The sequence below is a fragment of the Lygodium microphyllum genome, chromosome 28, assembly GCF_053477565.2.
Source record: "Lygodium microphyllum isolate KBCC chromosome 28, Lygodium_microphyllum_v1.1.10, whole genome shotgun sequence".
NCBI classification, from domain to species: Eukaryota; Viridiplantae; Streptophyta; class Polypodiopsida; order Schizaeales; family Lygodiaceae; genus Lygodium; species Lygodium microphyllum.
In genome coordinates this window covers 116,365,291-116,376,294 of record NC_141162.1, presented here as the reverse complement: position 1 = coordinate 116,376,294, position 11,004 = coordinate 116,365,291, and positions in this window count along the sequence as shown.

Here is an 11,004-nt window from a genome sequence, read left to right as displayed (position 1 = left end):
AACATATCACTGATTGTGAAAAGATATTAGCTCACTTGAAAGAAGTGCAATTAACTCTTTTAGGCCACAAGTCTCTGCTTGGAGTTGAGAAGATCTTGATTGTGGGCCATATGTGTGGAGCTTATAGAGTAGAAAGCCTTCACCGGCAAAGATAGATGGTATTGATATGATGCAGGATATTTGTGCTAGTGTCTTAAACGTTAAGAGGTTTTTAGGAGCATGTATCTTTTACCTTATATAAAGCCCTCATTTTGCACATGTGGAAAGGATAGAGATTCGAGTGGAGTCAAAAGCAAACTAAAGATATAAAGAAATTAAAGAGAGAGTTGAAGTCAACATCGACATTGAGGAAGGCTGATTGCTCAAAGGGAAAGCCTATAATCATTAGAGTGGATACGAGCTCGATTGGTATTAGGTGGGCAATTAGATAGGATGATGACAAGGGGAGGAGATATACTATCAGGTTTGGTGCAAAAGTCTTGAATGAAAGGCAACGAAGATACCCACAAGTGAAAAGAGAGCTTTGGTGTATCATAATAGCCCTCAGATGTGACAAAGAATACTTTATAAGTACTCATGTAGTCATTGAAATGGATTGCTCACCATTATTGGGCATGATGATTGAGTTAGCTGTAATGGAGCTTCTATGTAGAGATGCAGGTTGAGAGAGAGAGAAGAGATAGAGACACATGATTTGTGGTATTGAAGAGAGTACCTCAATAATGTTTTAGATAGGTATATGTACTATATACATCAGCCTAACCCTTATGAGCGGACATGGGCACTGCCCTTTATCCCAAAAACCACCCCCCTAAAGGCAATGTGCCCAAAGGTAGAGGAAAAGAATCAGCTAAGTCTAAGTATGTACAAAGCTAAAGAGACTATACCTATCCACCAATACCCATCATCTAATGGGCAAACCTCTCTGCTGGAAGACCTCTCTAATGAATGTGCACCTTGACCAACTCACTGCTCTTGCTGTTAAGTACCTCTCTAATGAAATGATACTTCACTTGTATGTGTTTTGTCTTTGCATGAAAGACAAGGTTCCGTGCTAACATGATAGCACTCTGACTATCATAGTGGAGGACAGGAACCTCAGTAATCCCAAGCTCAACAACCAAATGTGACAACCATAATGCTTCTTTGCATGCCTCAGTGGTAGCCACATACTCTGCCTCCGTATAGCAGAGTGCAACATACTTTTTTAGCTTGGATATCCAAGAGACAGATCCCCCTATGAAGTTAAACACATACCCTATAGTGAACTTCCTGCAGTCTGCATGTCTAACATAGTCTGCATCCGTAAAGCCAATGACAGATGCCTTATGCTTACCAAAGCAGATGCACAATTCTTTTGTGCCCTTGAGGTATCTCATAATACCTTTCATTGCTTCCCAATGCTTCTTACCATGGTTTGCCATGTACCTGCTAACCACTCCCACTGCAAAGGCAATGTCTGGACATGTTTTGATGAGATCTTCTCTCCCGTAGTCAAGATGACTACTCTAAGAACCATTTTGGACTTGGTTTTGTAGTTGAAGATATGGAGCTCATACAGATGGATGTAAAGACTGCATTCTTACATAGTGATCTACATGAGGACATATATATGCAGTAGCCTGAGGGTTTTATTACTAAAGGCAAAGAGATGATGGTCTGTAAACTGAAATGGAGTTTGTATGGGCTCAAAATAGGCACTGAGGGAATGGTATCATCAGTTTGATCCTTTCATGCAGTCTCAAGGCTTTCAGAGAAGTCAAGTTGATCACTCCTTGTACAGCAAGAAGGCAGCTTGATTATCTTGGTTTTGTATGTTGATGATATGTTGATTGCTGGCAGGGATACTCATACCTTGGATTCATTGAAGCAAAGCCTTCATGGCAGATTTGACATGAAGGAACTTGGTGATGCCAATCACATTCTTGGGATGCAAATACTCAAAGATAGATCGAAGGGGTTACTCTATCTATCTCAGTAGGAGTATGTATCTAAGATTTTGCAGCGTTTCAATATGGAGGGGGGAAAGCGATCGGAGTTCTATTGCCTCCATATGTGAAGCTCATTGTAGAGGACAACCCTATCTAATGATTAAAAGGCTGAAATGGCCAAGATTTTGTATGCTTTAGCCATGGCAATTTGATGTATGCTATGTAGACTTTCTGGAAACTTCAGTGGATCAATAAATGAGAGTGGCAGTAGTTTGGCTCAAGTGGTAGGAGAGTGAGAAAATAAAGGAAAAATGAGCTTCCAGTGAAATGGCTATGGCTACCCTTTTAGGGTTTCAGACACGGACGTGGTTTTTCATTGATTTTAGCTCATTACAGCTCATACACTAGACCATTTGGGAAAATATTTGAGCTCAAAATAGCCCAGATAATTGGCTTGAAAATTCCTTCGATCTCGGGAAAGACTACACTGCACAAAGGGAGAATGACTATATGGATAGAAATAGGCACAGATCAAACAATGACCATGAATTTTTGCAATTCTAGATATATAGACCGCCAATGTCAGCAAATTGAAGCACCATAAAGAAGCTTTAGCTTGGATAGTTGATATGGACACGTGGCTTCTTCGATTGGCAATTGGCTGCTAGATGTCCAGGTTGTTGGCATTTGTAACAAACTATTGGCTTGGCTTTAGATACATTGTTGGCAATGGCAGGAAGTCTAGGAATATTAGGATTTGGCTGTGAGGATGGCTTAGGGTTTTGATTGGTATTTGATGGCAAAGCAGGTGCTTTTGTCTAGGACTTACAGAAAGATGATGAAGGAAAATGACTTTGATTGAATCTTCTAAAATTTGAATAGAATTGCTTGGAACCATAGTTATCATTTGCTTGAAATTGTTGTGGACGCTTGTCTCTTCCTCGAATCTTGTCTTCAGTGTCATGAGCTAAAGAAGTCAATTCCATGTCCCTGCTTGTACCCCTTTCCAACTAACCGTGCTTTATACTTTGGCGAAGAACCAGAAGTAATCTTCAGCTCGTAAACCCACTTGAATGGAAGATTTTTCTGCCCTTTAGGCAACTACACCAAGTCCCATGTAACATTCTTATCAAGTGATTCCATTTCCGACAGCATGGCCTTGAACCACTTCTTGCTATCCAGCCTAGTCATTGCTTCCTTGAAGCATGACGACTTAGCACAATCCATCAACATGAAATAATATGCAACATACTGCACACCAGGAACAAACCTATCAGGTGGTCTCGATGGTTGAGTCAACCTACAAGGCAAAGGCTCAGCATTTTCTGGTTGTTGAGCCTGCAAATCTACATTTACAGGTTGCTGTCATGAAATACGGGCTTGTAATTCTACATGTACAGGTTGCTATCCTGAAATTCCAACATGATTTCCTAACAGTTCAGGCTGTCCTAACTCCATGTTTTCAAGCTGAAACTGTGGTGTATCATGGGCAATACCTTGCTGGTCATTTCCAATACCATTTCCTACATTTTCAGGAGTATTTACAACAAGTATATGCTGTTGTACCACTGGGTACAAATGAATGTCTAAAAGGTATATCCTCCTTGAAAACAACTCTTCTGACTTCCTCAATCTTCTCGAGCTACTTATGCATGAGATCTTCACGAAAGATGATGTCATTGCTGCATACTATCTTTCTTTTCTCGGGATCCCAAAGTCTATAATCCATCTCACCCTCATCACCGTATCCTAGGAATATGCATTTACAGGACTTTGGTTCCAATTTGTTGCATTCTTCTTTCTGTATGTGCACAAAAGCCTCGCACAACCAAATACTCGCAAATGAGCATAAGAAGGTGGCTTGCTTCACCACACTTCCTAAGGGACTCTCCCCCCCCAAGACCTGTTCGATAACCTGTTAATCAAATGAACGGATGTCATAACAGCCTCTGCCCAAAATCCATGGGTTAATGCAGCATGAGACAGCATCATATGGACCTTATCTTGTATGGTTCGATTCATGCGCTCTACAACTCCATTTGGGGGTGGATTATGAGGGGCAATGAGCTCCCTCCTTATCCCCTTGCTATTACAAAATGCTTTAAAGGCTTTGGACACATACTCCCCACCGTTGTCAAAGCAAAGAAACTTAAGTATCTTATCAGTCAGATTCTCTACCAATGCCAAGATTTTTCGAAACTTGTCAAGCACTTCGTCCTTGCTAACGAATAGGGTAAACCCATACCTTCTGAGTAGCATCATTAACAAATGTGACAAAGTATTTCTTTCCTCCTAGAGATAACCTTGTGATGCTAGGAGGCATATTCCACGGTGGGTTCCGTAAGACCATGGTGGATTCCATGAGGTTTTTATTCCATGGTGGATTCCGTGAGGTTTTTACTGAATGCAAGGAGGCATATTCCACAATGGATTCTGTGAGACCACAGTGGATTCCATGAGGTTTTACGGTGGATTTCGTAGAACTATATTTATTTGCCGGGGCTTGTACAACGCAAGGTGGATTCCTTGTGTGAGAAGTTGACGGGGATACATGTCCTTTTTGGGTGCCAAATTAATTTAATGTGCACGTGGGTGATTCCATAGCGAGTGATTCCGCAAAATACATATTTAAATTAATGGATGTTTATGAGTTTAAAGTACACTCATATTAAATTAAGGTTAGGACAGAGTTCCAACCATTTGTTTTGTAGCTAAAGACTGCTAGGTATTCACTTTTGTTGGTTTAATTTTATTATTTTCTAACAATTGTGAATGCTTCAGTTGATGTGTAGAGCAGGCAGCAGTGGCGTTGGGAAGTATTGGGTGATAACATGTATTCAGATTATCTAGGAGAAATTATCATTTTTGATGGGCGCACGTCTTATTATTAAAGGCGTGACGGTAATATTTATTTAGGCGCACTTATTTATTAAAGCGCTTGACAGACATTTATTATTTTGTATGCGCATGGGTGCTCAGTTAATTAAATATTTCATTATTGGACATTGTATTTGGATACATCCCAACTTTTGGGGCGCCCCCAACCACTTTATTCTTTATTTGGACAAAAGCAAACACAAAAGTTAAAAGCATGCTAATTATAAATTGGGCTATTTTTTAGCTTGGAGATTAATAAATTTATAAATGCATGCCTTGTGGAGTGCTCACACAAGGCGTAGGGGGAGATTGTACCCAATTTGTCTTTTTGTCTCATGCCGTGCAAACTCTCTTCTTACTTTTATGAAGTTTATGTAGAGTTCTTTGTTCTTGGGGACCTTCCGGCACTCACTACGCACGCATCCAACATCTGATTTGAGCACCAATGGTATCAGAGAGAAGTTGAGATCAAGGGCTTCCAATCGCTTACCATCTCACACGAAGGCAAAGCTCCTAGAACGAACAGGCTCTACAGGCAATCTCGCGATGAACTGTCAATACCAGTGTGTTCCTGGCGGTGAAGAACCCCTTGATGTGTTGTCAGATCGCGAAGGACCACTCTCTGGCAATGGAGGACCACTCAGGAAGCTCCTTTGGAAGATGTTTTTTTTTTCCAAAGTGAATAGAGAACAGAGAAGAAAGATTAGTTAATTAGAGATTATAAAGCTTAATAAACTTTATAAAAAGCTTAACCTCTCAAATTCTAGCGTATGTGGCGACAGCATGTTCTCGACGGCGTCAAATCCATCAACGACGTCCTTTCGTCCTGATTCGTTTTTCTTAAAATCATTAAGCTTACAATAAAGCTTAAGCTTACTAAGCTTCCTAAAGCTTAAAAGTTTCAATCTTTAATCTCTTGCCTAGCAGCTGTTCGCACTGAGCTCTTTCTCGAATCAATCCTGTCATACGCAGATTATACGGAAGAAGTATACCTTTGGAAGAAAACCGATATCAATTATCATACCTGCAAAATAAGTAAGATCGCAAAAAGCCATATTTTTAAAAAAAAAGCAAGCCTTGTAAACCCAAACTTGAGCTACACTCATCTCTCTAACAAGATTTCGAGTGTGTGAGGTTATTTGAGATTTTGCAAGATGTCTGACCAAAATATGGAAGATTTTATGGCCGAAGGTGATTTATCGGAACCAACAATGGAGCAAAAATTAGACCTAATCATGATGCAACTTTAAGAGGAACGAAGAGCACATCAAACTTTGCAAGCTCAATTAGCTATTCTTCAACGATCCATTGCTGATCAAGATGGAGCACAACCCAAAGATATTATTCGACGTACAATTGACACGACACTCAAAGCATAATCTCTCATGAAAGAAGCCAAGGTAAGTAAAAGAAATTTCAAATTCTGTACTTTTAATGGGCTACATGACGGAAAAACTATTCTCGCTTTTATCAGTCAATTTGATGATTATTTCCATGAAGAGTAATATGCTGAGAAAGATAAACTCAAATGTGTCACTAACCATCTAGTGGACAGAGCATCATTATGGTGGACTGTTGTCCACAAGAGTATTGATTGTCCTACTACTTGGGAGGCCTTTCAAAAGAAAATTTTGGAGAATTTTCTTCCACCTCAATTCCATGAAAAAGCCATCAAACAGTGGGATATTTTGCAACAAAGAGATCGTGAATCCATACCACAATACACCGAGCATTTTTGGAGTGCCTTATTGTAACTTCAAATGCTTGAAGATGTTTCTAAGGTGATCCACAAGTGCAAGTATATGTCCAGTTTGCTTGGTCACTTCTATGCGGAAGTAGACATGTTCAAGCCAAAGAATTTGGAGAATGTGATTTCTCTAGCCCATGATGCTGAAGACAAAATTCGTGGACGAGAAAAGTGACCACAACAACTAACGGTAACTTTGGTACAAAGCAATTCAATTCTAACTTTCGAAGATTCAATCAAAATCACTTTGTTCCTTCTTCTTTCTGTAAACCCTGGACTCGACCCCCTACGTAACCATCAAACACAAATTCAAACCCTAAGCCATCTCTCCAGCCAAATCCCAACATACCTAAATTTCCAGTCATCACCAATAATGTTTCCAAAGCCACGTCTGTAGTTTGCTACGAGTGTCATCAACCTAGACACTTAGCAGTGAACTGTCAATCCAAGAAGCCAACTGCTCAAATCAATTACTTGGGAGTGAGTGAAGACGAAGACCATCAAGATATACCAAATTTCACAAAAGATGATGATGATATCGGTGATGCTTCAGATACTTTACCAAGTATGCCAAATCCTCATTCATTATTAACGATGAAATGTCTTGTGCATGGTAAAGAAAAGATTATTTTGCATGATGATGGGAGCACACATGATTTTATTTCTGCAAAGTTGGTAAAAGAATTGAATTTATAGTGTTCCAACTCATTATCGCATAAAAGTTTCATTCTTAGGCACTAGATACAATGGTACATAAAAAGTTCATGACTTAGAAATTAAAATTGGTGATTATGTTAAGCGCAAAAATTTCTTGATTGTGCCTTTGCAAACTAGTGACATTATTTTAGGAATGCCTTGGCGTCACAAATATAATCCCAACATAGATTATTCCACACATTTCATGAAAATTTATTCTAAGAGAAAACAAATCACATTACATGGAAAGCACACCTTTGATAAATTTCCCTTGCTTAGTTACACACAGACTAAATGTACAATGAGAAAAGGTAGCAAATCATACTTAGTATGGGTGAATGAAATTGAAGCTAAGGAAACTCGGATGCATCCTAAGCATGCACAATTTCTTTCACAATTTAAAGATTGTTTTGCTACTATTGATTTACCACCTGGTCTACCACCTACATGTCTTGAAGACCATAAAATAGACTTAATCCTAGGTTCTCAACCACCATGTAAAGCACCTTATAGGTACAATCAAATTAAACAGAAAGAAATCCAAGCACAAGTTGATGAACTATTAACCCAAGGACTCATTAGGCCCAATAGTTCTCCTTTTGGTGCACCTGTCCTATTAGTCAAGAAGAAAAATAATACTTATAGTCAAGAAGAAAAATAATACTTATAGCATCGGCTAATTTTTTCTTTGATGACATATCGGTTTTCAATAAGAATGAGAATGAGCATTATGAACATTTATCTTTGGTATTCAAATTGTTGAAAGAGAATCAATTATATGCTAACCTTGAAAAGACTGAATTTTTCCAAACCCACACTGAATACTTAGGTCATATTGTTTCTTCTGATAGTATTCAAGTTGATCCTAAAAAGATAGAAGCAATTTTGAATTGGCTGATCCCTAAAAATTTGCATGAGTTACATTCTTTATTAGATCTTGCTAGCTTTTACAGAAAATTTGTGAGAAATTTTTCATTGCTTGCATTGCCTTTAATGAAATTATGAATATTAAAGAAATGTGTTTTATATCATTGGTCTGATAATCAGCAAAAATATTTTAATTTATTGAAACATGCTTTAACACATGCATATGTTTTGCAATTACCAAATTTTAATTGACCATTCTTTCTAGTAGTCACTGATGCTAGCGGATCAGGAATAGGAGTTTTTCTTATGCAAGATTCGCATCCCATAGCCTATTCTAGTTGTAAACTTAAACCCTCTGAACTGAAGTATTCTACCTATAATAAAGAATCGATAGATGTAGTACAAGCCTTACGTCAATGGAAACACTATCTAATGGGATTTGAATTCATGATCAAAACTGACCAACAAAGTATCAAGCATCTCCCTAGTCAGCCACAAATCTCTGACCATCATATTAAAACTATTATAGATACATACTTTATGACCACTAGAACTAGCTGTAGATATTCTAGATATTTGGTTAAGTTTAAAAATCGTCCAGTTGAAGAAGCCCAATGGATGCACACCTGCAACCCAAGTGCTTACCCCTCACTGCTCGCTCCACATTGAGCTAATAGCAATTGAGGACAATTGCTATCCCATCCCGGGGGTATGATGCTACACGGTGGATTCCGTAAGGTTTTTACGAAATGCCAGGAGGCATATTCCACAGTGGATTCCGTGAGACCACAATGGATTCCATGAGGTTTTACGGTGGATTTCGTAAAACTATATTTATTTGTCAGGGCTTGTACAACACAAGGTGGATTCCTTGTGTGAGAAGTTGACGGGGACGCCTATCCTTTTCGGGTGTCAAATTAATTTAATGTGCACGTGGGTGATTCCATAGCGGGTGATTTCCGCAAAATACATATTTAAATTAATGGACGTTTATGAGTTTAGAGTGCACTCATATTAATTTAAGGTTAGGATAGAGTTCCAACCTATTTATTTATTTTGTAGCTGAAGATTGCTAGGTATTCAATTTTGTTGTTTTAATTTTATTATTTTCTAATAATTGTGAATGCTTTAGTTGATGTGTAGAGTAGGTACCGGTGGCATTGGGAAGCAGCAGGCGATAGCGTATATTCAAATTATATAGAAGAAATTATCATTTTTTATGGGCGCGTGCCTTATCATTAAAGACGCGCTAATATTTAATTAGATGCACTTATTTATTAAAGCGTTGACAGACATTTATTATTTTGTATGCGCATGGGTGCTCGATTTAAATATTTCATTATTGGACATTGTATTTGGGCACAACTCGACTTTTGGGACACCCAACCGCTTTATTCTTTATTTGGACAAAAGCAAACACAAAAGCTAAAAGCATGCTAATTGTAAATTTGGCTATTTTTTAGCTTGGAGATTAATAAATTTATAAATAAATGCCTTGTGGAGTGCTCATACAAGGCATGGGGGGAGATTGTACCCAATTTGTCTTTTGTCTCATGTCGTGCAAACTCTCTTCTTGCTTTTATGAAGTTTATGTAGAGTTTTTTGTTCTTGGGGACCTTTCAATGCTCACTACGCGCGCGCATCTAGCATCTGATTTGTGCACCACCTTGGCATCTGACATACATCGGAATGTACTAACTTTAGAGACAAAGATTCTAGTGAAAGAGACTTTTTATGAGATGTCTGCGCATGCTTACCATAAACACAGTGATCACAGTGCTCAAAATTAGCATAACGAAGACAAGGCAAGTAACCCAAACGAGAAAGTACTTTCATTCATGTTTGACTCATGTGTCCTAACCGCCCATCCCACAAGAAAACACTTGGTTGCTTGGTCACAATGATAACATGGTCACACACACTAAATACATGAAGTGGATACAAAGTATCACTCTTGCAACCTCTAGTAGTAACCCTAGATCCCTTACATATCTTCCATTTCCCATCACCAAAGGTGGTATGAAAACCATCATCATCTAGTTGACCAGTACTAATCAAGCTCTTCTTGAGTTGCAGTACATGCCTTACATTCTAAAGAGTGAAGACAGATCCATGCTGAAACTGCAGTTGCACATTGCCAATGCCTGCAATGTCACATGTATTATTTTCCCCAAGATGGACAACACCATGTCGACCTCCTATATAGTTTGTAAACCACTCATGGTGAGGGGTGACATGAAAAGAGATACTTGAATCCAAAATCCAAGTGTGTATGTCATCATCCATATTGGCTATCAAAGCATGTGCACTGAAACATGAAGAGATAAAGAGTACATCATTCCCACTGTCACTCTCATGGCTGACTACATTCACCTCTTCAATATTTACACTGCTCTTCTTAGTAGACCGACTCTCTTTCTTCTCTTCCTTGTTATCATCCGTCTTCTTGCCCTTCCCTTTCTCTTTCTTCCATTTATAGCAGCCATGTTTGAAGTGACCCTTCTTGCCATAGTGATGGCATTCAACATCCTTACCACGTGATTTACTGCGTCCCTTGCTATTAGATTTACCTTTCTGCTGTGATCAGCCTCTAGTATACAAAGCATTGAAAGACTTACTAGATACATTGTTTTGCCGATTCATTTCTTCCATGAGTAGAGCACTCTCTACATCAACATACAAAAGTATAGCATACATCCTTTTGCCCTCATATACCCTTGCTTAGGGTGAATTCTCATGCCTATATTGTAACAACATTTAGGAAAAATATGTCCTAAAAATTCAGAACTAAAATAACCTCTTAGATTGATTGAGATTGAGCTCCAAAGACCATGCAAAGCTGCTCAAAACATCACCATAATGTTTTTGCATAGAAACATATCAAAT